The 22,360-nt window shown below is 39.6% G+C and overlaps 1 non-coding gene across 1 annotated transcript; it reads right to left on the bottom strand.

The window, feature by feature from the left end:
• Positions 1 to 20,640: 20,640 nt before the first annotated feature.
• On the bottom strand, positions 20,641 to 20,747 carry LOC127124207 (small nucleolar RNA R71). Its single transcript, XR_007803831.1, has one exon. It is a non-coding gene; the product is annotated as a small nucleolar RNA R71 (small nucleolar RNA).
• Between the last annotated feature and the right edge of the window lie 1,613 nt (positions 20,748 to 22,360).

The raw sequence follows: 22,360 nt of genomic DNA, 5'->3' as shown, positions 1-22,360 counted from the left end.
AGTTCAAAGAAGAAAAAGAGGTACAGTGTTATGAATGTGATGGGTATGGACACATCAGGACTGAATGTGGAACCTACCTCAAGAAGCAGAAGATGAGTCTTGCTGCCACCTGGTCTGATGAGAGTGAAATAGAGGAAGTTGCAAATGTTGTGACTGCTTTGACAGGAAGATGGGGATCTAATGAAGACTCAAGTGATGATGAAGTAACCTTTGAAGAATTTTGCCTCTACCTACATAAAGTTGTGTCATAAAAGTGTAGAGTTGTGCAAACAGGTTGAAAGCCAGAAGAAGGAAATAACTCAACTTGAGGATGAGAAGGTAGAATACTTGGAAACCATCTCCAAATTACAAGCAGAAGCAGTGGTTCTGAATGCCAAGCTAGATGAAAATCAACAAGCTGAAAGTCAGAAGATAGCACAGCTGGAGAGTGAGAAGGCAGATCATGTGAAAACCATCTCTAAGTTGAAAACTGAAGCCATGTTCCTAAATTCTAAACTAGAAGAGATGACCAAGTATGTAAGGATGTTAAGCAATGGATCTGACTCCTTAGACAAGATTCTCCAAACTGGACAAATAACAGGAGAGAAATCTGGCATTGGGTATAATGACTCAAAGCCTGAGAACAGTTACACTGGTGCCAAACCTCAAGCCAAACCTAAGTGCATCCATAATAAAAGTAAACCTGTGTTGTCACATCGAGGAGAAAACAGCAGAAGGGGAAACACCAAAGATGAAGATTCCATTATTGTGGGAAATTTGGTCATCTGAAGCCTTTCTGCTATAAGCTGTATGGTTATCCTAGCCCTGTTCATCATCAGAATCACTATTAACCCAGACCCAAACAACACAAGCCTATCATCAAGAAGCAATGGGTTCCTAAGAATAATGTTACAAGTCTAATAGCTCACATTCCCCTTAGAATCTCATCCAAAGAAGAGTGGTATTTTGATAGTGGATATTCCAGACACATGACTGGAAACCAAGACCTGCTAACTGACCTGCATCATCATACCATAAGCCATGTAACCTTTGGAGATGGAGCAAAAGGTGAAATCAAGGGAACAGGTAAGCTTGATTGTCTTGGAGTTCCTAAACTTGATAAGGTTCTACTTGTTAAGGGCTTGACTGCAAATCTATGTGATCAAGGTCTGAATGTTAACTTCACCAAAACTGAATGTCTAATTTTTAACAAAGATAGTGAAGTGATTATGAAAGGAATCAGGACCAAAGACAATTGTTACATGTGGAGCTCTCAAATGGGTTATTCCTCAAAGTGTTCCTATATCAAAGAGGAAGAGATGAAGATGAGTATAACTGCTAGAAGAACCCTCAAGAGTAATGAGAGACAAGTCTGTGGGAAATGTCAGACAAGGATGTCACACCAGAAGCTCAGACTTAACCTCACTTCCAAAAGTGGAAAGGTCATGATGGCCCAAACAACTGAGAGGTTAGATCAAATAAGTGGACATGTGACCATTCATATGCAGTCTGGAACTGGAGAGAGCATTGTTGGAACTAGGCCACAAAGGACTATGTGTCTATCACAAAGCAAAAATGCCAAGAACAATGTGGAGAAGATTGGGATGACACCGGCTCCTACACATGTGAAAGGTGAAAATGGTGTTCATAATGAATATATAGAAGATGGAAGCAGTTGGTCTCAACTGGGTTGGATGAAACTACTGATGATTGCATACAATGTCACACACGATGTCATGACATTGTATTATGACAACCTGAATGCTGCAACTAGGTCCAAAAATCATATTCAGCACAGGTGGACCAAGTACAGCTTGTGCTATCATCACTCCATTAGAAAATTCGTGGAAGACAAATTCATAGGTCTAAAGCATGAAATGGAACTAGTTGACAAGGTTGCAAGGAATTTGGGTGATATTCAATTTGAATATGAAAGTGGGAAATTAGGGATTTGGACTCTTGTGAAATTATGGCAATTAAAGTGGAAAAGAAAAGGAAATAAAAATAGTGTCTGCCCACTTAAAAGAAAGAGCCACATTAATGATAAATAATTCCCTAGCATTGAAAATAGTATCTATGCCATTAGCACACGCTACCTAAACACAGCAATTTCCATCTCCATTCAACTTCTCAGAGAAACTCAGCTAGGCAAAGAAATTTCTTTCAAAAGTTTTACAAAATGTCTCAACATCCATCATCATCTGGTTCAAAACCCTCTCATCATGCAAAGACTCCCTCCATGGATTTCCAGATGAAGATGTGCTAGACGTTACTCGTCTTTGTGTGATACTAGGTGACACCCCAGGTCCCTATTCTATGGCTGCAAATAAGCAAGGTAATATCCCTAATAAATCTCCTTTTCCAAATGACATGCATTATGCTGATCGTGCCATTAGAAACCTAGTTACTAGGATTCTAAGTGAAGGGCATGAAGTCAAGGGTGTTTCTACCCCTCTGTCCAGAAGGGACCCCTCACCTGAGGAGGAACCCCAAGTTGAGAAAGATGATGACTCATCTAGATCAGAAAAGGAAGTGGCTGCTGAGGGGCTATGTTCTCTAGGTAAAACCCTACCTAGCAAGAAACCAGCAAATATGTCTCAGGAGAATATTATTCACCTAGAGGAAGAAAGCTCTGAAGAAGAGGATGACACTTTGGTCCATCTTGTAAAACCAAGTGTAGCTGAGAAACTGAGGACTAGAAAAGGGAAAAGTGTGGCTAAAATGAGAACAACAAGAAGAGTGAAAAAGGCTATTGGTGTAGGACCCTCCAAATCTTGGAGTAAAGTTGAGGTTAGGAAAAGGAAAGAAAGAGACAATTCTGACTCTGATGAGGATGTCGAAGACGATGTCCCAAACATCTCCCCTGCAAAAAGGCAGGCTGTTAAGAAGTCTCCTGGCAAAGCTGCTGCTGTGCACCTAGACAATATCTCCTTCCATTTAGAAGATGGTGCTGCAAAATGGAAATTTGTCATTCAGAGGAGGGTAGTTGTTGAAAGAGAGCTTGGAAAAGAGGCTGTAGAGGTAAATGAAGTAATTGATTTGATAAAAAATGTTGAACTAATGAAGACTGTGGTTGCTCTACCCCAATGTTATGAGGGGTTAGTAAAAGAGTTTATTGTGAATATCCCTGAGGATATTTATGAAAGGAGCAACAGGGAGTTCTGCAAGGTGTTTGTAAGGGGTAAATGTGTGAAATTCTCACCAAGCATTATCAACAAGTTCCTAGGAAGAGGAACTGATGGAGGAGTGGATCTAGAGACTACAGACAATGAGGTCTGTAGGATTATTACAGTTGGCCAAGTTAAGGAATGGCCTAGTAGGAATCACCTATCAGCTGGCAAGCTCACTGTCAAATATGTCAGCTTACACAAGATTGGTTCAGCCAACTGGGTGCCTACTAATCATATCTCTACCATCTCCATTGGTCTTAGAAGAATCATTCATGCAATTGGAACCATGATAAACTATGACTTTGGAAGGTTTGTATTTGATCAAACTATCAGACATGCCTCCACAAATGTTGTGAAGCTGCCCATTACCTTCCCATCCATTATTTGTGGTATTATCTTGAGTCAACAACCAGGCATTCTTAATACAAGTGACATGCCAAGTAGATGAAAACCCCCTCTATCCATTCATTATAAGTTGTTTGAGGGAAGTCATGTCAATGATGTTGTCATGACATCTGCTAGAAAGGAGCCTGCATCTCAAGGGAGTTTAATTGATCAATTAAAAGATACCTGCAAAGAACTGGATAATGGTATAAGGGTAGCCAAGGCAAGAAAAGAAGCTTTGGAAGTTCTTATTTGGAGCCTGGAAAAGGAAGAAATGGAGAAGGCTGATGAGACAAAAGAGTCAGATGCCAATACCACAAGTGAGAGGTCAATTGCTCAATCTAGTGGCAGCTCTGAAGGCTCTGAAGGTGAAGGTGATACTTCTTCCTATGATTGATGGTTCCCCCCTTGGTATTGAAGACTAAAGTTGAAGATTGTGTGAGGTGTGCTGTGAAGACTGTTCTGTGTGGCTGATGTTATGGAAGTTGTTCCCCCAGTTGTACTGATGCTGAAGTTTTTACTGTTTTTTTTTGAAATATGTGTAATTTGTGGCAGTTCTCATTGATGCCTGTGTGTAATATTTTGGGCTCTTAATGAGTTCCTTGGATTTGTTCATTATCTCAGCTATCACAGTTGTGTATGGTGATGGTTTGTACTGCCTAACTATAATGTTATAACATCTGATCTAACATTCTCTGCTAGGCTAATTAACATTTATTTTGTCTAATTTGTCACCTTTGGTCAATTTTGACTAAAAAAGGGGAGAAGTGTTAATGTGGAAGCAGTTAAAGTTGTGGAGCTGTGAGATGTATGTAGCTGAATAGAAGGACAACTATTATTGAAGGAGATGTGCTTGTTGTTAAAATAGAATGTTGTTCTGTTTACAGATGTCAAAGGGGATGTCTGATGTCGTGCACATGTCTTGATGTTGAAGCAGATGTTAGAATGACATTCTGGCCGTTACAGGTGATGTGGTTACAGTAGCTGTTATTTTCATGGAAGATGTTTGCTGTGTGCACAGATTTAGGGGGAGAAAGAGTACCCTTGTGCATTTGTGTGTCTTACTAGTTGCATCCACAACTAGTAATTCTGTTTCTGTTGCACAAATTTAAGGGGAGGAGAAGTACCCTTGTGCATGTGTGTATTACTAGTAGCTATATCTAGTAATTGTGTTTGCTTCTGCTGCTGTTTAAACTGTTGTTTAACTGCTGATAGTTTTCTTGGGAACAAAAAGGACAAATATATGTTTTAGCCAAAATTTGCCAAAGGGGGAGTTTGTTGGTTCTAAGTGTTGGCAGCAATTTTGGTAAAACAAAGAGTGTTCACAAGATGTTATGGGTGATGTCTTAACATAAGATATCTTATGTACCTGTTGGAGTTCAAGAACACAATCATGCAGGATTGTTTCAGAATGTCATATACAATGCCATGGCTTCTGATAGTGTGTTCCTGCTGGAGTTGAAATGGAAAAACATAATTATACAGGACTGTATCAGGATTTCATACATGATGTCATGACATCTGATGTTTGTGTACCTGCTGGAAGTTATAAAAGGAATTATGGAATTATGCAGGATTTTTCCAGGATGTCAGACTCGATGTCATGACATCCTGTACACAGAACATTCAGTGTGAATGTCTGGTGTTTTGTGATTGCACAATTAATGGCAATCTATGTATGATTGAAGATCTGATTTGCAAGCGCATTCAATCATGGATTACAACCTGATTTACTTATTTTCCAAGGAGATCTAACCGGTTGTTATTGTAGGTGTTTAATTGGCTGCATTGTATGGTAAAACACTAGCTGGATTCCTATGTCTTGACTGATGTCATGACATGATGTGGAGGTGTTTGTGTGACTGCATTATAGGTTAGAATACCTAGTTGTACTCTGATGTCTTGACTGATGTCATGACACACTTGAGTAGTTTACTGCAGGATTAGCTAATATAGGATGTATTGAATGTCAAATTGGATGTTGTGACATTCATCCCTGTCAGCAGATACTGAGGAATAGAACAGGTGGTGTTCTGTTAGAACTCAGTATTTATTTTCAGTCTGGTTATCAAGGAAATACCAGACCTGGCATAAGGCCTACTGTTTGAATGTCAAACTGGATGTTATGACATTCATCATTGACAGCATATACTGAACAATAGACAGAGTGGTGTTCTGCTACACTTCAGTATATTTCTCAGTCTGTTCTTCAAGAGGATAACAGAACTGACTTAAGGCTAAATGTGTAAATGTCAAATTGGATGCTTTGACATTTATTAATGTAAGTTGTTACTATAGAATGGACAGATTAGTCATGTACAGTTCAGCAAATTTGTACAGCCTGTTTTCAGGAAAAACAGACTTAGCATATGGTACTTGATGTCAAACTGAATGTTGTGACATTCATTCCTGACAGCATATGCTAAATTGTAGGTTGTTCAGTTTTTCTGTTTCAGCATTTTTCTCAGGCTATTCTTCAGGGATTCAACAGCTGAGAGAAAATCCAGGAAACCAACAACCAAGCTACATTTAATGAACCTAACAAATAGCCTATTTGTTAGTAACCTAGATGTGGAATTTAGGGGAACTCGCGTGACCTTAAATTCAGGAGAATACAAGTACAAGGCCCAATTGCTGCAATATAAAAGGAAGTCATTCCTTCATTCAGAACTGGGGATTTTGAGGCGTGAAGATTTAGTGTGTCCATCATACTTCACTGCTGTATTTTTGTGAGTCTTGTATTAGACATATCTTGTAAGCTAAGCTATTATCACGTAGATGATTGCATTGGCATAGGGTGTTCATTGAGTTGTAAGTGTCGTGTTACTCTAAGCTTTTAAGCGTGAGTGCTGTGTATCTTAATTAAAGTTGTTAAGCACAATCAAGAGTTGTTTGAAGTGTGACTTCAAAATTGTCTTTAATATTGATTAAAGGTAGTAATCATTGAGGTGATTGAGGGGGAGTGAGTAGGAACTCTGATCTTAGTGTAAGATTGAAATTGCATTGGGTAGGGATTAAGTGAAGAGTTGTAAACGGGGGAGTTTAGCTTTGAATTAATACTACTAATAGTGGATTTCCTCCCTGGCTTGGTAGCCTCCAGACGTAGGTCATGTTGAACTGAACTGGGTAAACAATTACTTGTGTTATTTACTGCACTTACTTTTAAGTTCTGCATAATTCTTGTCTGTGCAGAATTGGATGTCATAACAACCCGTGTGACATTGAAAGTCTGATAACTAGAATTTCAATTGGTATCAGAGCAGGCACCCTGCCTGTTAATTTCTGAGTGAGATCTAGGGAAGTTACTTTCTAGTACCATGTACAAGGATATAGGACACTCAAATAGACCACCCATGTTGGATGGTTCTAACTATGATGACTGGAAGCCTCGTATGGTAGCCTTCTTAAGATCTCTAGATAGCAAAGTCTGGAGAGCTGTCAACAAAGGATGGGAACATCCAACGAAGACAGGTGAAGATGGAGTCAGTGTGCAAATTCCTGAAGAAGAGTGGGACAAGGAGCAAAAGGCATTAGCTCTTGGAAATTCTAAGGCCTTGAATGCATTGTTCAATGGAATCAGTAAGAACATCTTCAGGCTGGTGCACCACTGTGAGCTAGCTAAGGAAGTTTGGGATACCCTCAAGATAACTCATGAAGGTACCTCCAAGGTGAAGATGTCCAAACTTCAGATGCTGACCACCAAGTTTGAAAATCTGAGGATGAAAGAGGATGAGACTATTCATGACTTTCACATGAATATTCTTGAAATTGCAAACACCTCTGGTGGACTAGGTGAGAAAATGGCTGAAGAGAAACTTGTAAGAAAGATTCCCAGGTCCTTGCCTAAGAGATTTGCTATGAAGGTCACAGCCATAGAGGAGGCTCAAGACATCTGCAATATGAAGGTGGATGAGCTCATTGGTTCTCTCCAAACCTTTGAAATGGGCTTGTGTGAGAATGATGAGAAGAAGAACAAAAGCATAGCATTTGTATCAAATACTGAAGAGAATTCAGAAGAAGGAAACATTGGGGGAAATGAAAGCATTTCAGAAGCCCTAGCCATGCTTGGAAGACAGTTCAACAAGTTCATAAAGAAGGTTGATCAACAGGGTAGACCTAATGTCAAGAACTCTTCATATGACATCAGTAGAAAGTCAAAATATGAAGAAAAGGTCACTCATAGCAAGGGAATCCAGTGCCATGGATGTGAAGGTTATGGTCATATTAGAGCTGAATGCCCTACATTCCTCAAGATGCAACAGAAAGGGCTAGCTGCCACCTGGTCTGAAGAAGACTCTGAGAGTGAATCTGAAGGAGAATCTGCTAAACATGTCACTGCTCTGACCAGTGTCTGTGCCTCAGAGGATAACTCAAGCGGGGATGAGCTTACCTTGGATGAACTTGCTGCTTCATATAAAGAGTTATGTGTTAAAAGTGCAGAAGTATGTATCCAAGGAGAAAAACAGAAGAAACTCATAGATGGTCTGAATGGTGAGATTGCTTTGCTGACAGCTAAGCTAGAACAAATGACAAAATCCATCAGAATGTTGAACAAAGGAACTGACACCTTGGAAGAGATTCTAAAGGCAGGACAGAAGTCAGGAACCATGTATGGTTTAGGCTTTGCTAAGAAGTCTCCAGCTGAACTCAAAAGATCTAAGGCTGAAGTTCAGAAATTCAAGCAGAAGTCACAACCGATGTCTCAACATCAGAGAACCAGAATGAGTAACCATCAGAAGAAGAAATTTCAGAGATGGAGATGTCATTACTGTGGTAGATTTGGTCACATAAAACCCTTCTGCTACAGGCTGCATGGTTATCCCAACCAGAATACTCAAGTCAAACCTAAGCAGAAGGCGTCTAAGCTTAATGCCCCCATTAAGAAACAAAAATGGGCTGATAATCAGACATCTCATGTCAGACCTAAGCAGCAGGCATCTAAGCCTAATCGCTCCCTTGAGAATCAACAATGTGTTGCTAAACTAGCTCACACATCTCCAAGGGCTCCTACCAGACAAGACTGGTACTTTGATAGTGGCTGCTCAAGACATATGACTGGAATGAGCAACTTATTGTTGGACCTACAACCCCATGTCACCAAGTATGTGACATTTGGTGATGAAACTAAAGGAGAAGTCAAGGGTGTTGGTAAGCTGGATTGCCCTGGAGTTCCAAAACTGAGTAATGTGCTGTTAGTAAGAGGACTAACTGCTAATCTCATCAGCATAAGCCAGCTATGTGACCAAGGATTCAATGTGAAATGCACTAGGGGAGGTTGTGTGGTGTTGAATGGTTGCAACCAGGAAGTAATGAGAGGAGCCAGATCCAAAGATAACTGTTATCTATGGATATCCAAAGACTCACTCTTCTCCCCCAAGTGCCCCTTAGCCAAGGGAGAGCTGGGAGTGAAGCTGGAACATGGAAGACTTGGACAACTTCATTTAAAAGGAATGAAGAAGATCATATCCAAGGAAACAATCCCAAATCTGCTTGTGAAAAGAAAGGCAGACTGTGGAAAATGTCTGATTGAAAGCTGTGAGTCATTGTCAAGTATTGGTCATCCTACAAATGGAGCAGTAGCAAGGAATAAACAGATGTGTGGACCACTGTCCATTGCAGAAGCTAAGTACCTAGCTTCTAGTAGCAGGGGTTCATCACTGGTATGTATGAACCTGATGCAGACTGAGTACAATGTCACTTAGAATGTCATGACATTGAACGCTACTCAGGTTGACAAAGTTAAGGGCAAAGAGGGAATGCGCGCCTCTGAGAAATTATAGCAACTAATAATACTAGTCAGCTATTGTTTAGTAAGGCAACTTATTAAACAATTAAGAGTGCACTCTGAGTGGTCAACAAATAATAGACATTACTCGTGCAAAAAGCGTTTACTATTCCATCGCTTCAATCCTCAGTCTTTCAGATTTTCTTCCAAAGAAACGGTTCAACTCTCCGCCGAGACGTTAATCATGTCGCATAAATCCGACTCAACCACCTACACGACCATGTCTGATTCCCCTAGCACTGAGTCTTGCAACCCTAACCGGGAGGGTCCTGTTGCTGACGCTGCAACTTCGTCCCATGCAAGAAGACCTAAGGAAACGGTCTCCGGATTTTCATCAGAAATCGCTCTTGATGAACAAACAAGGGAAGGCTCGAGGTATGTGCATAACTCCATTGCAACTATTGTCACTCAGATACTATCTGGTAATCGGAATGTTCCTGGGGTTTCTGTTCCCTTGAACACTATCATACCTGATAGTGTTGCATGTCAAGATAACGCTGTAGTGTTAAGAAAGAATGTCTCTGACAATGTTGAGCAACCTGAGGCTCATGAGGGGTCAAAGATTGACAAACCCTCAGGCAATGTGAGGGGTGAGAAGGTCGGTGTCACTCAAGAAGTCAGTGACAACCCTAATGTTGACACTATGAATCTGGAAGAGCTCTCTGACAATGAACTGTTGACCTCAGTTGTCCCTAGCTTAGCCAAAAAAGTTAGGACTAGGAGAGAGAAGAAGACAGTGGTGCAGAGGTCCCCAACTAGGGAGGTGGATGTGACAACTTCTCCCAAGCAAAAGGTGACTCAGAGTCCCCTCAAAAGGAAAGGACATGGACCTGCAAAATCTTGGAGCAAGGAGGTGCCTAAGAAAATGAAGACCAAGGCTGTTGTGGTGGAGTCTGATTCAGATGTCCCATGTGATGTCACAACATCTATGTCTAAGAAGAAGCCAACCACTAGCAAGCTGGCTGCTAGTGTCCCAGAGGTACCTATTGACAATGTGTCATTTCATTTTGCCTCTAGTGTGAACAGGTGGAAGTATGTCTATCACAAGAGGCTGGCCTTGGAGAGGGAACTAGCTCAGAATGCCTTGGAGTGTAAGGAGATTGTGGACCTTATTAAAGAGGCAGGACTAATGAGAACTGTGACTCAACTCCCAAAGTGCTACGAGACCTTGGTGAAGGAGTTCATTGTCAATGTGTCTGAGGAATGCGCAGATGGGAAGTCCAGAGAATTCAGAAAGGTCTATGTGTGTGGCAAGTGTGTGACCTTCTCTCCCTTAGTAATCAATCTGTATTTGGGAAGAGCTGATGTAGTGCAACCAGAGCTTGAAGTGAATGACAACAGAATCTGTCAAGTCATCACTGCAAATCAAGTTCGGATGTGGCCTCTTAAAGGGAAGCTGGTGGCCAGCCAACTCAGTGTGAAGTATGCCATGCTACACAAAGTTGGAGCTGCAAACTGGGTGCCCACAAATCATAAGTCAATTGTGTCTGTGATGCTTGGAAAGTTCATCTATGCTGTTGGAACCAAGGCAAAGTTTGACTATGGTACCTACATCTTTGATCAGACCATGAAACACGCTGGGAGTTTCAGTGTGAAGGGACCTATAGCATTTCCTTCTCTCATATGTGGCATTGTGCTGAATCAATTCCCAAACATCTTGACTGACAATGACTTTGTGAAAAGAAGAGAGAGTCCATTGGCCTTCAACTACAAACTCTTTCTGGGTAAGCATGTCCCTGACATTGTCATGACATCAGGAGAAACATCCAATGTTGGCAACCAACCAGATAAAGCTGCTGTCATTGCTGTGCTCAGAGAGACCTGCAAAGAGCTGGAGGTTAGGAAGCTCGCCTTGGAAAAGCTGATTTGTCAATTGGAGATGTCTGCTGAGGATACAGATGGAGCTGCAAGGCAAAGCTCAGAGGGTGAGGAGGAGACCGGTTCTGATGAGGAGGCTGATGATGAGCCTGAGGCATAAATCATTTTATGTAATTCTGTCAATTGTTTGTAATTCTGTTTATTTTATGTGGCTCTGTACCTTAAAGTGTTGCTTTGGCAACATTTTTGACAAAAAGGGGGAGTAACATGCTTTACCCCAGGACAACAGATTGTTTTGCAGATATTCAAGACAGAGGTTGTGGTGCAATTAGAAGTTTTTATTTAACTTCTGTATGTGTGCTGACTTGTGGAGTTTTTATTTAACTTCCATATGTGTGAGTGTGCTGCCACTCTGAGTGTATTAGCTAGGTCAATTTCCTGCTAGATGTGTGATTTCCGCTGCTATGGACTCCGTTGTGAGATCAAAGTGTTTTAGCCAAAAATTTGCCAAAGGGGGAGTTTGTAGGTGTTTAATTGGCTGAATTGTATGGTAAAACACTAGCTGGATTCCTATGTCTTGACTGATGTCATGACATGATGTGGAGGTGTTTGTGTGACTGCATTATAGGTTAGAATACCTAGTTGTACTCTGATGTCTTGACTGATGTCATGACACACTTGAGTAGTTTACTGCAGGATTAGCTAATACAGGATGTATTGAATGTCAAATTGGATGTTGTGACAATCATCCCTGTCAGCAGATACTGAGGAATAGAACAGGTGGTGTTCTGTTAGAACTTAATATTTATTTTCAGTCTGGTTATCAAGGAAATACCAGACCTGGCATAAGGCCTACTGTCTGAATGTCAAACTGGATGTTATGACATTCATCATTGACAGCATATACTGAACAATAGACAGAGTGGTGTTCTACTACACTTTAGTATATTTCTCAGTCTGTTCTTCAAGAGGATAACAGAACTAACTTAAGGCTAAATGTGTAAATGTCAAATTGGATGCTTTGACATTTATTAATGTAAGTTATTACTATAGAATGGACAGATTAGTCCTGTACAGTTCAGCAAATTTGTACAGCCTGTTTTCAGGAAAAACAGACTTAGCATATGGTACTTGATGTCAAACTGAATGTTGTGACATTCATTCCTGACAACATATGCTAAATTGTAGGTTGTTCAGTTTTTCTGTTTCAGCATTTTTCTCAGGCTATTCTTCAAGGATTCAACAGCTGAGAGAAAATCCAGGAAACCAACAACCAAGCTACATTTAATGAACCTAAAAAATAGCCTATTTGTTAGTAACCTAGATGTGGAATTTAGGGGAACTTGCGTGACCTTAAATTCAGGAGAATACAAGTACAAGGCCCAAGTGCTGCAATATAAAAGGAAGTCATTCCTTCATTCAGAACTGGGGATTTTGAGGCGTGAAGATTTAGTGTGTCCATCATACTTCACTGCTGTATTTTTGTGAGTCTTGTATTAGACATATCTTGTAAGCCAAGCTATTATCACGTAGATGATTGCATTGGCATAGGGTGTTCATTGAGTTGTAAGTGTCGTGTCACTCTAAACTTTTAAGCGTGAGTGCTGTGTATCTTGATTAAAGTTGTTAAGCACAATCAAGAGTTGTTTGAAGTGTGACTTCAAAATTGTCTTTAATATTGATTAAAGGTAGTAATCACTGAGGTGATTGAGGGGGAGTGAGTAAGAACTCTGATCTTAGTGTAAGATTGAAATTGCATTGGGTAGGGATTAAGTGAAGAGTTGTAAATGGGGGTGTTTAGCTTTGAATTAATACTACTAATAATGGATTTCCTCCCTGGCTTGGTAGCCCCCAGACGTAGGTCATGTTGGACTGAACTGGGTAAACAATTACTTGTGTTATTTACTGCACTTACTTTTAAGTTCTGAATAATTCTTGTCTATGCAGATTTAGATGTCATAACAACCCGTGTGACATTGAAAGTCTGATAACTAGAATTTCAGTTATGAAAAGATTTAATTGGAAAATAGATTTAGGGTTTTCAAACTGTCCAAGCCCAGCTGAAAGCTTCTATAAAAAGGGACTTAGAAAACCTGTTTTACAACACAACAAATACTGAGCGAAATATAGAGAGAGAGCTAGGGTTTGTGTCTCTTTAGTCATGAAACTTGTAAGCCATTCAAGTCATCTTTTGATGATTGAATTGAACTGATTTGTGGTTGTAATTTGTCACTCTAAAGCTGTTAAGCAAGAGTGTGTGTCTAGTTGATCAAAGCTGTGAAGCAAGATCAAGTGTGTGTCTACTTGATCAAAGCTGTGAAGCAAGATCAAGTGTGTGTCTTCTTGATTGAAACTGTGAAATAAAATCAAGAGTGTGTTATTGAAAAGTGTTTTCTTTTCTCAAGGGATTGTTGTTTAAGATCACATGTGTGATTGTAGGGAAATGAGTGGGTTCTCATATCTAAGAGTGCTTAGGTAGAAATTGCACGGGTAAAGATTAGGTGAGAAAGACTGTAACTTGTTGAAGTGTATGGAGAGTCTTTGAACTGATTCTATTTTAGTGAATTTCCTTCTTGGCTTGGTATCCCCCAGACGTAGGTGAGTTGCACTGAACTGGGTTAACAATTGCTTGTGTCATTTGCTTTACCATTCTGTATCTTTATCCTGTTTGTGTTAACAGATATTAGTGTCGTGACATTACCTTCGACATCTTATATCTGATACCAAAATTTCAAAAGCAAACCTGAGATGTCACATCATATATCACAACATCAGAGGGGAAGACAACAGAAAGGGAAACATCAAAGATGGAGATGCCATTACTGTGGAAAATTTGGCCACCTGAAGCCCTTCTGCTATAAGCTATATGGTTATCCTAGCCCTGTTCAGACTCAATATCAATCAAGACCCAAACATCACAGGCCTGTCAACAAAAAGCAATGGGTTCCTAAGACAAATGTTACAAGTCTAATAGCTCACACTTCCTTCAGAGTTTCAGCCAAAGAAGATTGGTATTTTGACAGTGGTTGTTCCAGACACATGACTGGAAACAAAAACCTGCTAACTAACCTTCATCCCCATGCCATGAGTTATGTTACCTTTGGTGATGGAGAAAAGGGTGAAATCAAGGGAATTGGTAAGCTGGATTGCCCTGGAGTTCCTGACCTTGACAATGTCCTACTTGTTAAGGGATTAACTACTAATCTAATAAGCATCAGTCAATTGTGTGATCAAGGTCTAAATGTAAACTTCACTAGAACTGAATGTCTGATTACTAACAAGGAAAATGAAGTGATCATGAAAGAAGTTAGGTCCAAAGACAACTGCTACATGTGGAGTTCTCAAGAAACTGGTTACTCTTCAATGTGTACCTTAGCCAAAGAGGAAGAAGTGAAGATATGGCATCAAAGATTGGGCCACCTGCATCTTAAAGGTATGAAGAGGATCATATTTGTTTAAGCTTTTAGAGGAATTCCCAACTTAAAGATTGATGAAGGAAAAATCTATGGAGAATGTCAGATTTGAAAACAGACTAGGATGTCACACCAGAAGCTCAGACATGACACCACTACCAAAGTTTTAGAACTCCTTCATATGGACTTGATGGGACCCATGCAAGTAGAAAGCCTTGGTGGGAAGAAATATGCATATGTGGTGGTGGATGATTTCTCCAGATACACATGGATCAATTTTATAAGAGAAAAATCTGATGTTTTTGAAGTCTTTAAGGAGCTTTGTCTAAAACTTCAAAGAGAAAAGGAAAGTCCTGTTATCAAAATTAGAAGTGATCATGGGAAGGAATTTGAGAACAACAAATTTTCTGAATTTTGATCTTTAAAAGGAATTCATCATGAGTTCTCATCTCCCATTACTCCCCAGCAAAATGGTGTGGTGGAAAGAAAAAATAGAACTCTTCAAGAATCAGCCAGAGTTATGATTCATGCTAAGAAATTGCCCTACCATTTTTGGGTTGAAGCCATGAACACAGCCTGCTATGTTCACAACAGAGTGACATTGAAGAAAGGAACTCCTACAACCCTATATGAAGTCTGGAAAGGAAGAAGACCTACAGTCAAATACTTTCATGTATTTGGTAGTAAATGTTATACCTTGACTGATCGTGAACAAAGAAGGAAGTTGGATCCCAAAAGTGATGAGGGAATATTTCTGGGCTACTTAACAAACAGTAGAGCTTACAGGGTCTTTAATTCCAGAACTAATGTATTGATGGAATCTATTAATGTTTTGGTTGATGACCAACAGACTGATGTCACAGACGATGTCGAGACATCTCTGAATGATTCCCCAGCTGACTTCTCAGACAAAAATGAGGAAAGTGAACCTCCTCAAGCTGAACCTGAAGATGACAAAATCAACAAGGGACCCTCCATCAGAGTTCAGAAGGATCATCCCAAAGATCTCATTATAGGAGATCCAAATAAAGGGGTCACCAGTAGAGCAAGGGAAGTGATCTCACATGGCTGCTTTGTGTCAAAGATTGAACTTAGGAATGTCAAGGAAGCCTTGACTGATGAGTTCTGGATCATTGACATGCAGGAAGAGTTAGGTCAATTCAAGAGGAATGAAGTATGGGAACTGGTTCCTAGACCTGAAGGAGTAAATGTCATAAGTACAAAGTGGGTATATAAGAATAAATCTGATGAACAAGGGGTTGTTACTAATAACAAAGCAAGATAAGTAGCACAAGGATACACTCAAGTTGAAGGAGTGGACTTTGATGAAACATTTGCTCCTGTAGCTCGCCTTGAGTCCATTAGATTATTGCTTGGAGTGGCATGTATTCTGAATTTCAAACTGTTCCAAATGGATGTAAAAAGTGCCTTCTTGAATTGCTACTTGAATGAGGAAGTATATGTTGAACAACCTAAAGGATTCACAGATCCAAATCTTCCACAACATGTGTACAGATTGAAGAAAGCCCTCTATGGGTTGAAGCAAGCTCCCAGGGCTTGGTATGAGAGACTCGCAGTGTTCCTCACTAACAATGGATACAGGAAAGGAGGTATTGACAAAACCCTATTTGTGAAGAATGAAGAAGGAAAGCTCATGGTGGCACAAATATATGTAGATGAAATTGTGTTTGGTGGGATGTCGGATCAGATGGTTGAACATTTTGTTAGACAAATGCAGTCTGAGTTTAAGATGAGCCTTGTTGGAGAACTGACATACTTTCTTGGGCTACAAGTCAAGAAGATGGAAGACTCTATCTTTCTATCCCAAAGCACGTATACCAAGAACATTGTTAAGAAGTTTGGCATGGAGAATGCAAGTCATAAAAGGACACCTGCTCCTACACATGTGAAAATCTCCAAAGATGAAAATAGTGTCAGTGTAGATCAAAGTCTATACAGAAGCATGATAGGTAGTCTGCTATATCTCACAGCCAGCAGACCTGACATTGCATTTGCTGTTGGTGTTTGTGCTAGATATCAAGCTGAACCAAAAGTCAGTCACATAAACCAAGTGAAGAGAATACTGAAATATGTCAATGACACCAGTGACTATGGGATGTTATATACTCATGGATCTGGATCTATGCTGACTGGTTACTGTGATTCTGACTGGGCTGGAAGTGCTGATGATAGGAAGAGCACATCAGGAGGATGTTTCTTCTTAGGGAATGATCTGATATCATGGTTTAGCAAGAAATAGAACTCTGTATCTCTATCCACTGCTGAAGCTGAGTACATAGCAGCTGGGAGTAGTTGTTCTCAATTGGTCTGGATGAAACAAATGTTGTCTGAATACAATGTCTCACAAGAAGTCATGGCATTATACTGTGACAATCTAAGTGCTATAAATATTTCCAAAACTCCTATTCAGCACAGCAGGACAAAACACATTGATATTCGTCATCACTTCATTAGAGAACTTGTGGAAGAGAAGATCATAGCACTGGAGCATGTTACTACTGAAAAGCAATTAGCTGACATATTCACAAAAGCTTTGGATGCCAATAAATTTGAATGTTTAAGAGGGAAATTGGGGATTTGTATTCATGAGAATCTATAGCAATCAAAGGAGTGTATGGTTAATATCCCAGAGGATATTTCTGACAAAAATAGCAAGGAGTTTTGCAAAGTGATTGTAAGAAGAAGATGTCACTTCCTCAGACTGAATGGTAATGGTTCCCCTTAAATGAAGATTGTGTGTGGTGATGAAGACTGGGTTGGTTTCGTTGTTCTGTGTGCTATTATGGAGACTAGTCCCCCTGTTGTTTTGATGCTGAAGAAATTGTTTTTTTTCTGTTGAAATGTGTGTAATTTATGGCAGTCCTTACTGATGCCTTTATGTAATATTTGGGCTCCTAATGAGTTCCATGGATTTTTCATTATCCCAGCTATCACAACTCTGTTAAATGATGGTTTGTATCTCCTAACAATTATGTTTTAACATGTTATATGTCATGACATCTATTGCGACATTGTCTGCTAGGCTAATTGACATCTATTTTGTCTAATTAGTCATCTTTGGTCAATTTTGACTAAAAAGGGGGAGAAGTGATTATGTGGAGATTTAAAGATGTGGAGCTGTGTGGAGATGTATGTGCTGGTGTAGCTGAACAGATGAACAACTATTATTGAAGGAGACAGAATGTTGTTCTGTTTACAGATGTCAAAGGGGATGTCTGACGTTATGTGGTGCGCAGGTGATGTTGGAGCAGATGTCAGAGGGTGACTCTGACTGTTACAGGTGTTGTGGTTACAGGTGTTGTTATTATTAAAGGAGATGTTTGTGTTGCACAGACTTAGGGGGAGAAGAAGTACCCTTGTGCAGTTTGTGTGTTTTACTAGTTGCTATCTAGTAATTCTGTGTTTGCTTACGCTGCTGTTTAAACTGTTGTTTAACTGCTGATAGTTTTCTTGTGAACAAAAAGGACAGATATATGTTTTAGCCAAAATTTTCCAAAGGGGGAGTTTGTTGGTTCTAAGTGTTGGCAGCAATTTTGGTAAAACAAAGAGTGTTCACAAGATGTTGTATGTGATGTCTTAACATAAGATATCTATGTACCTGCTGGAGTTTAAATGGAAAACATAATTATGCAGGATTGTTTCAGGATGTCATACACGATGTCATGACATCTGATATTACGTACCTACTAGAAATTATAAAAGGAATTATAGAATTATGCAGGATTGTTCCAGGATGTCAGACCCGATGTCATGACATCTTGTACACAGAACATTCAGGGTGAATGTTATGTGTTATGTGATTGCGCATTTAATGGCAATCTATGTATGATTGAAGATCTGATTTGCAGGCGCATTCAATCATTCATTACAACCTGATTTACTTATTTTCCAAAGAGATCTAACCAGCTGTTATAAGAAGATTTAATTGGAAAATAGTTTTAGGGTTTTCAAGATGTCCAAGCCCAGCTGAATGCTTCTATAAAAAGGGACTTGGAAAACCTGATTGAACACACAACCAATACTGAGCGAAATATTGAGAGAGAGCAAGGGTTTATGTCTTGTTTAGTCATGAGACTTGTAAGCCATTCAATTCATCCATGGATGATTGAATTGGTCTGATTTGTGGTTGTAATTTGTCACTCTAAGCTTGTAAGCAAGAGTGTGTGTCTACTTGATCAAAGCTGTGAAGCAAGATCAAGTGTGTGTCTACTTGATCAAAGCTGTTAAGCAAGATCAAGTGTGTGTCTATTTGATTGAAACTGTGAAGTAAAATCAAGTGTGTGTTATTGAAAAGTGTCTTCTTTTCACAAGGAATTGTTGTTTAAAATCACAGGTGTGATTGAGGGGGAGTGAGTGGGTTCTCATATCTAAGAGTGCTTAGGTAGAAATTGCACGGGTAGAGATTAGGTGAGAAAGACTGTAACTTGTTGAAGTGTACGGAGAATCTTTGAACTGATTCTATTTAGTGGATTTCCTTCCTGGCTTGGTAGCCCCCAGACGTAGGTGAGTTGCACCGAACTGGGTTAATAATTGCTTGTGTCTTTTGCATTACCATTTTTTATCTTTATCCTGTTTGTGTTACTCAGATATTAGTGTCGTGACATTACCTTCGACATCTCATATCTGATACCAGAAATTCATGCTTCACTTTATTTAACTTTCTCGCCATTATCTTTATTGCTCGTTTTAATTGTTTTACACGCTTTACTTGTTCTTCACACCTTACATTCTAAACTTCTTTTCAACATGTTCAATATCGTTGTATTTGTTTGTATTACCATGTCTGGGTAAATCTTTCAAAGGTAAGAATGTAAGGATCACAGTTAAAGAGATGTTTCACATATTGCATCTGTAGATATGCTTTAGGGGCTGTTTTAATTTTTAATTCGGGTTTTCTAAAACAAACTTGGTTAATTTTAACTACTCAAGGAGTGCGAAAGCACCCTGGCTTAGTTAACTAGGAATTTTTATCACTTTAAGGAAAAATGATTTTTGAAACTGTTTTTGGACGCGTTGATAGATTTAAAATCAGGAAACTCCTTGGGTAAACTTTCCGAATCAGAATCACTTTTTAAATAAGCTTACGAGTCTTATTTCTTAAAAATAGGTTCACTACTTTAGCCTTCTGCGCACCTTTTATAAGTGACGATAAAAGGCCTTAATTTAAGGGTAAACTCGGTTCTAAAGACGCGAAAGCGACAATTCCTGTTAAATGGATTATTTTCCAGAGTAGAAAATATTGGCCCATAAGTAGTTCTATTTAGACAATCGAAACATCGTTTAACTGACGTGAAATACATTCAAGCCTATCTTTATCTGCACTGTATTTATCATTTTCTTTATTTATTGTTATTTTGTGACATCAATATCTCATTTGAACCGCCTTAGATAAACATCATAACAATAGTAATCGATAGATTGACGATTTGGTCTCTGTGGGATCAATATTCTTTTATATTACTATGACGCGATTCGTGCACTTGCGAATACAACGATCAAGTTTTTGGCGCTGTTGTCGGGGACCAACTTCGTCAAATTTCTTACCCTGTTATTACACCGTCTAGACTAAGGCATTATTAGCCGGTAAATATGAAGAACCCGTAGTACTGGAAATTTAGTAGATCCTTTAGCGGAACCCGAACGTTACGCTCATACACGCCTCTTACTCGTCCGAATTAAGAAAGTTATGGCCGAGAATCGCGACCGGAGACCTCTTAAGGAATTTTCCCAACCCTCTGACGAGGAACCTAGTTCTAGTATAGTCAACCCCCTCATTCCTGCCAATAATTTCGAACTAAAACCATCTTTACTGCAATTAGTGCAACAGGACCAATTCGCGGGTCTCGCTACTAAGAATCCAAATCAACATTTAAAAGTCTTTATCCAACTGACCGACACCTTTAAATCTAATGGTGCTTCACCTGATGCGATTTGTTTAAGATTATTTCCTTTCTCCCTCAGAGATAGAGCCCGTTTGTGGTTAGATTCACTTCCAGCGAACTCAATAACTACCTGGGAAGACCTTAGGAGAGTATTCCTTGCTAGATATTTTCCCCCTAGTAAGACTGTTGTTCTTCGAAACCAGATAACTAGATTTACTCAAAACCAAGGAGAAACACTTTTTGAAGCTTGGGAGAGATACAAGGAGCTGTTAAGAGTCTGTCCATACAATGGCCTAGAACAATGGTTGGTTGTTCATACCTTCTACAATAGACTCCATTATAACACAAAGATGAGCATCGACGTTGCCGCTGGTGACGCGTTGGTGAACAAACCTTACCCTGAAGCTTGTGACCTAATTTAGGATATGGCCCAAAACCATTACCAATGGGGAACTGAACGAGCATTAGTAGAGAAAAAGGAGACCCAAGATGGAATACATGAGATAAGTTATATGGACATGATGCAAGCGAAAATGGACGCTTTAGCCCTTAAGGTCGAACATATTTCTACAAACTCTAACACCGCAGCGGTAGTCCATACAAAGTGTGAACTTTGTGGATCTAAAGGACACGAATCGGCAGAATGTAACCTTTTGAATGACCTGAACACCGACCAAGTGAATTACGCCTAAGGTAACCCATTTTCAAACACTTACAACCCTGGATGGAAGAATCACCCGAACTTTTCCTATAAAAACCAGAACCCTATCCAAAATCTTGCACCTCAAAGACAACAAGGTTTTCAAGCCCAAAAACCAAATCAACCTATGCAAGTTGTGCCCCAGAAGCCTAACCTTGAGAAGATCATGGAGAACTTTATATCAGGCCAGACTCAACAAAATAAAGAATTCCTAAACTAGAACATTCACGTAAACGAACTGATAACGCAATTAGGGGCTAAGGTTAATCAGATAATTACTCACAATAATATGCTTGAAACCCATATCTCACAGGTAGCACAAAACCAAGCCCCACAAACTACACCTGGAGGACAATTCCCTGGACAACCTCAACTCAACCCTCGAAGGCAAGCTAACGTTATCACATTATGAAGTGGGACCGCTTACGAGGGGCTTTATAACCCAGCAATGAGCGAGTCCAAAGCTTCTAAAGAAAATATACCTACCAACCAAGGAGAGGAAATAGTGGAACCCAAAAAACAAACCGACCAAGAAGGAGAAGCCAAGGATAAAACTTACAAACTACCACCCCGTACAAACCACCAATCCCATTTCCGCAAAGACTTAAACAAACCAAAATAGATAACCAATACCAAAAGTTTATAAAAGTAATAGAGAAGCTTCATGTAGAGATTCCTTTCATCGAAGCCATCATCCAAATTCCATCTTACGCCAAATTTCTCAAAGGCATCTTAACCAACAAGTATAGGCTTGACGATCCCAAACCCTTGGAGTGCAACTTTATTTCCGAGAATAAACTTGCTAAGAAGGAGACAGACCCTGGGAGTTTTTCTATACCTTGCATTCTAGGGAGTCATATGATCGACAAAGCTTTCTTAGACTTAGGCGCTAGTGTGAGTTTAATGCCCTTAGTTGTGTGTAAAAGGTTAAACTTAGGAGAATTACAATTAACTAGGGTGTCCCTCCAATTAGCCGATAGATATATTAAGCATCCTGTAGGCATATTAGGTAGACCATTTTTATCAATAGCCAGAGGAAGACGACGATATCCCTATCCTTTTAGGTAGACCATTTTTATCAATAGCCAGAGCTATAATAGATGTTAAAAGAGGAAAATTAACTTTCGAAGTAGGAGATGAAAAGATAGAGTTTATTATTTCAAAGTTCCTGATGGCACCAATCATAGGAGACACATTTTACGCAGTTG

The sequence above is a fragment of the Lathyrus oleraceus genome, chromosome 2, assembly GCF_024323335.1.
Source record: "Lathyrus oleraceus cultivar Zhongwan6 chromosome 2, CAAS_Psat_ZW6_1.0, whole genome shotgun sequence".
In the NCBI taxonomy this organism is placed as follows: Eukaryota; Viridiplantae; Streptophyta; class Magnoliopsida; order Fabales; family Fabaceae; genus Lathyrus; species Lathyrus oleraceus.
This window is presented reverse-complemented; position numbering and strand designations above follow the sequence as displayed.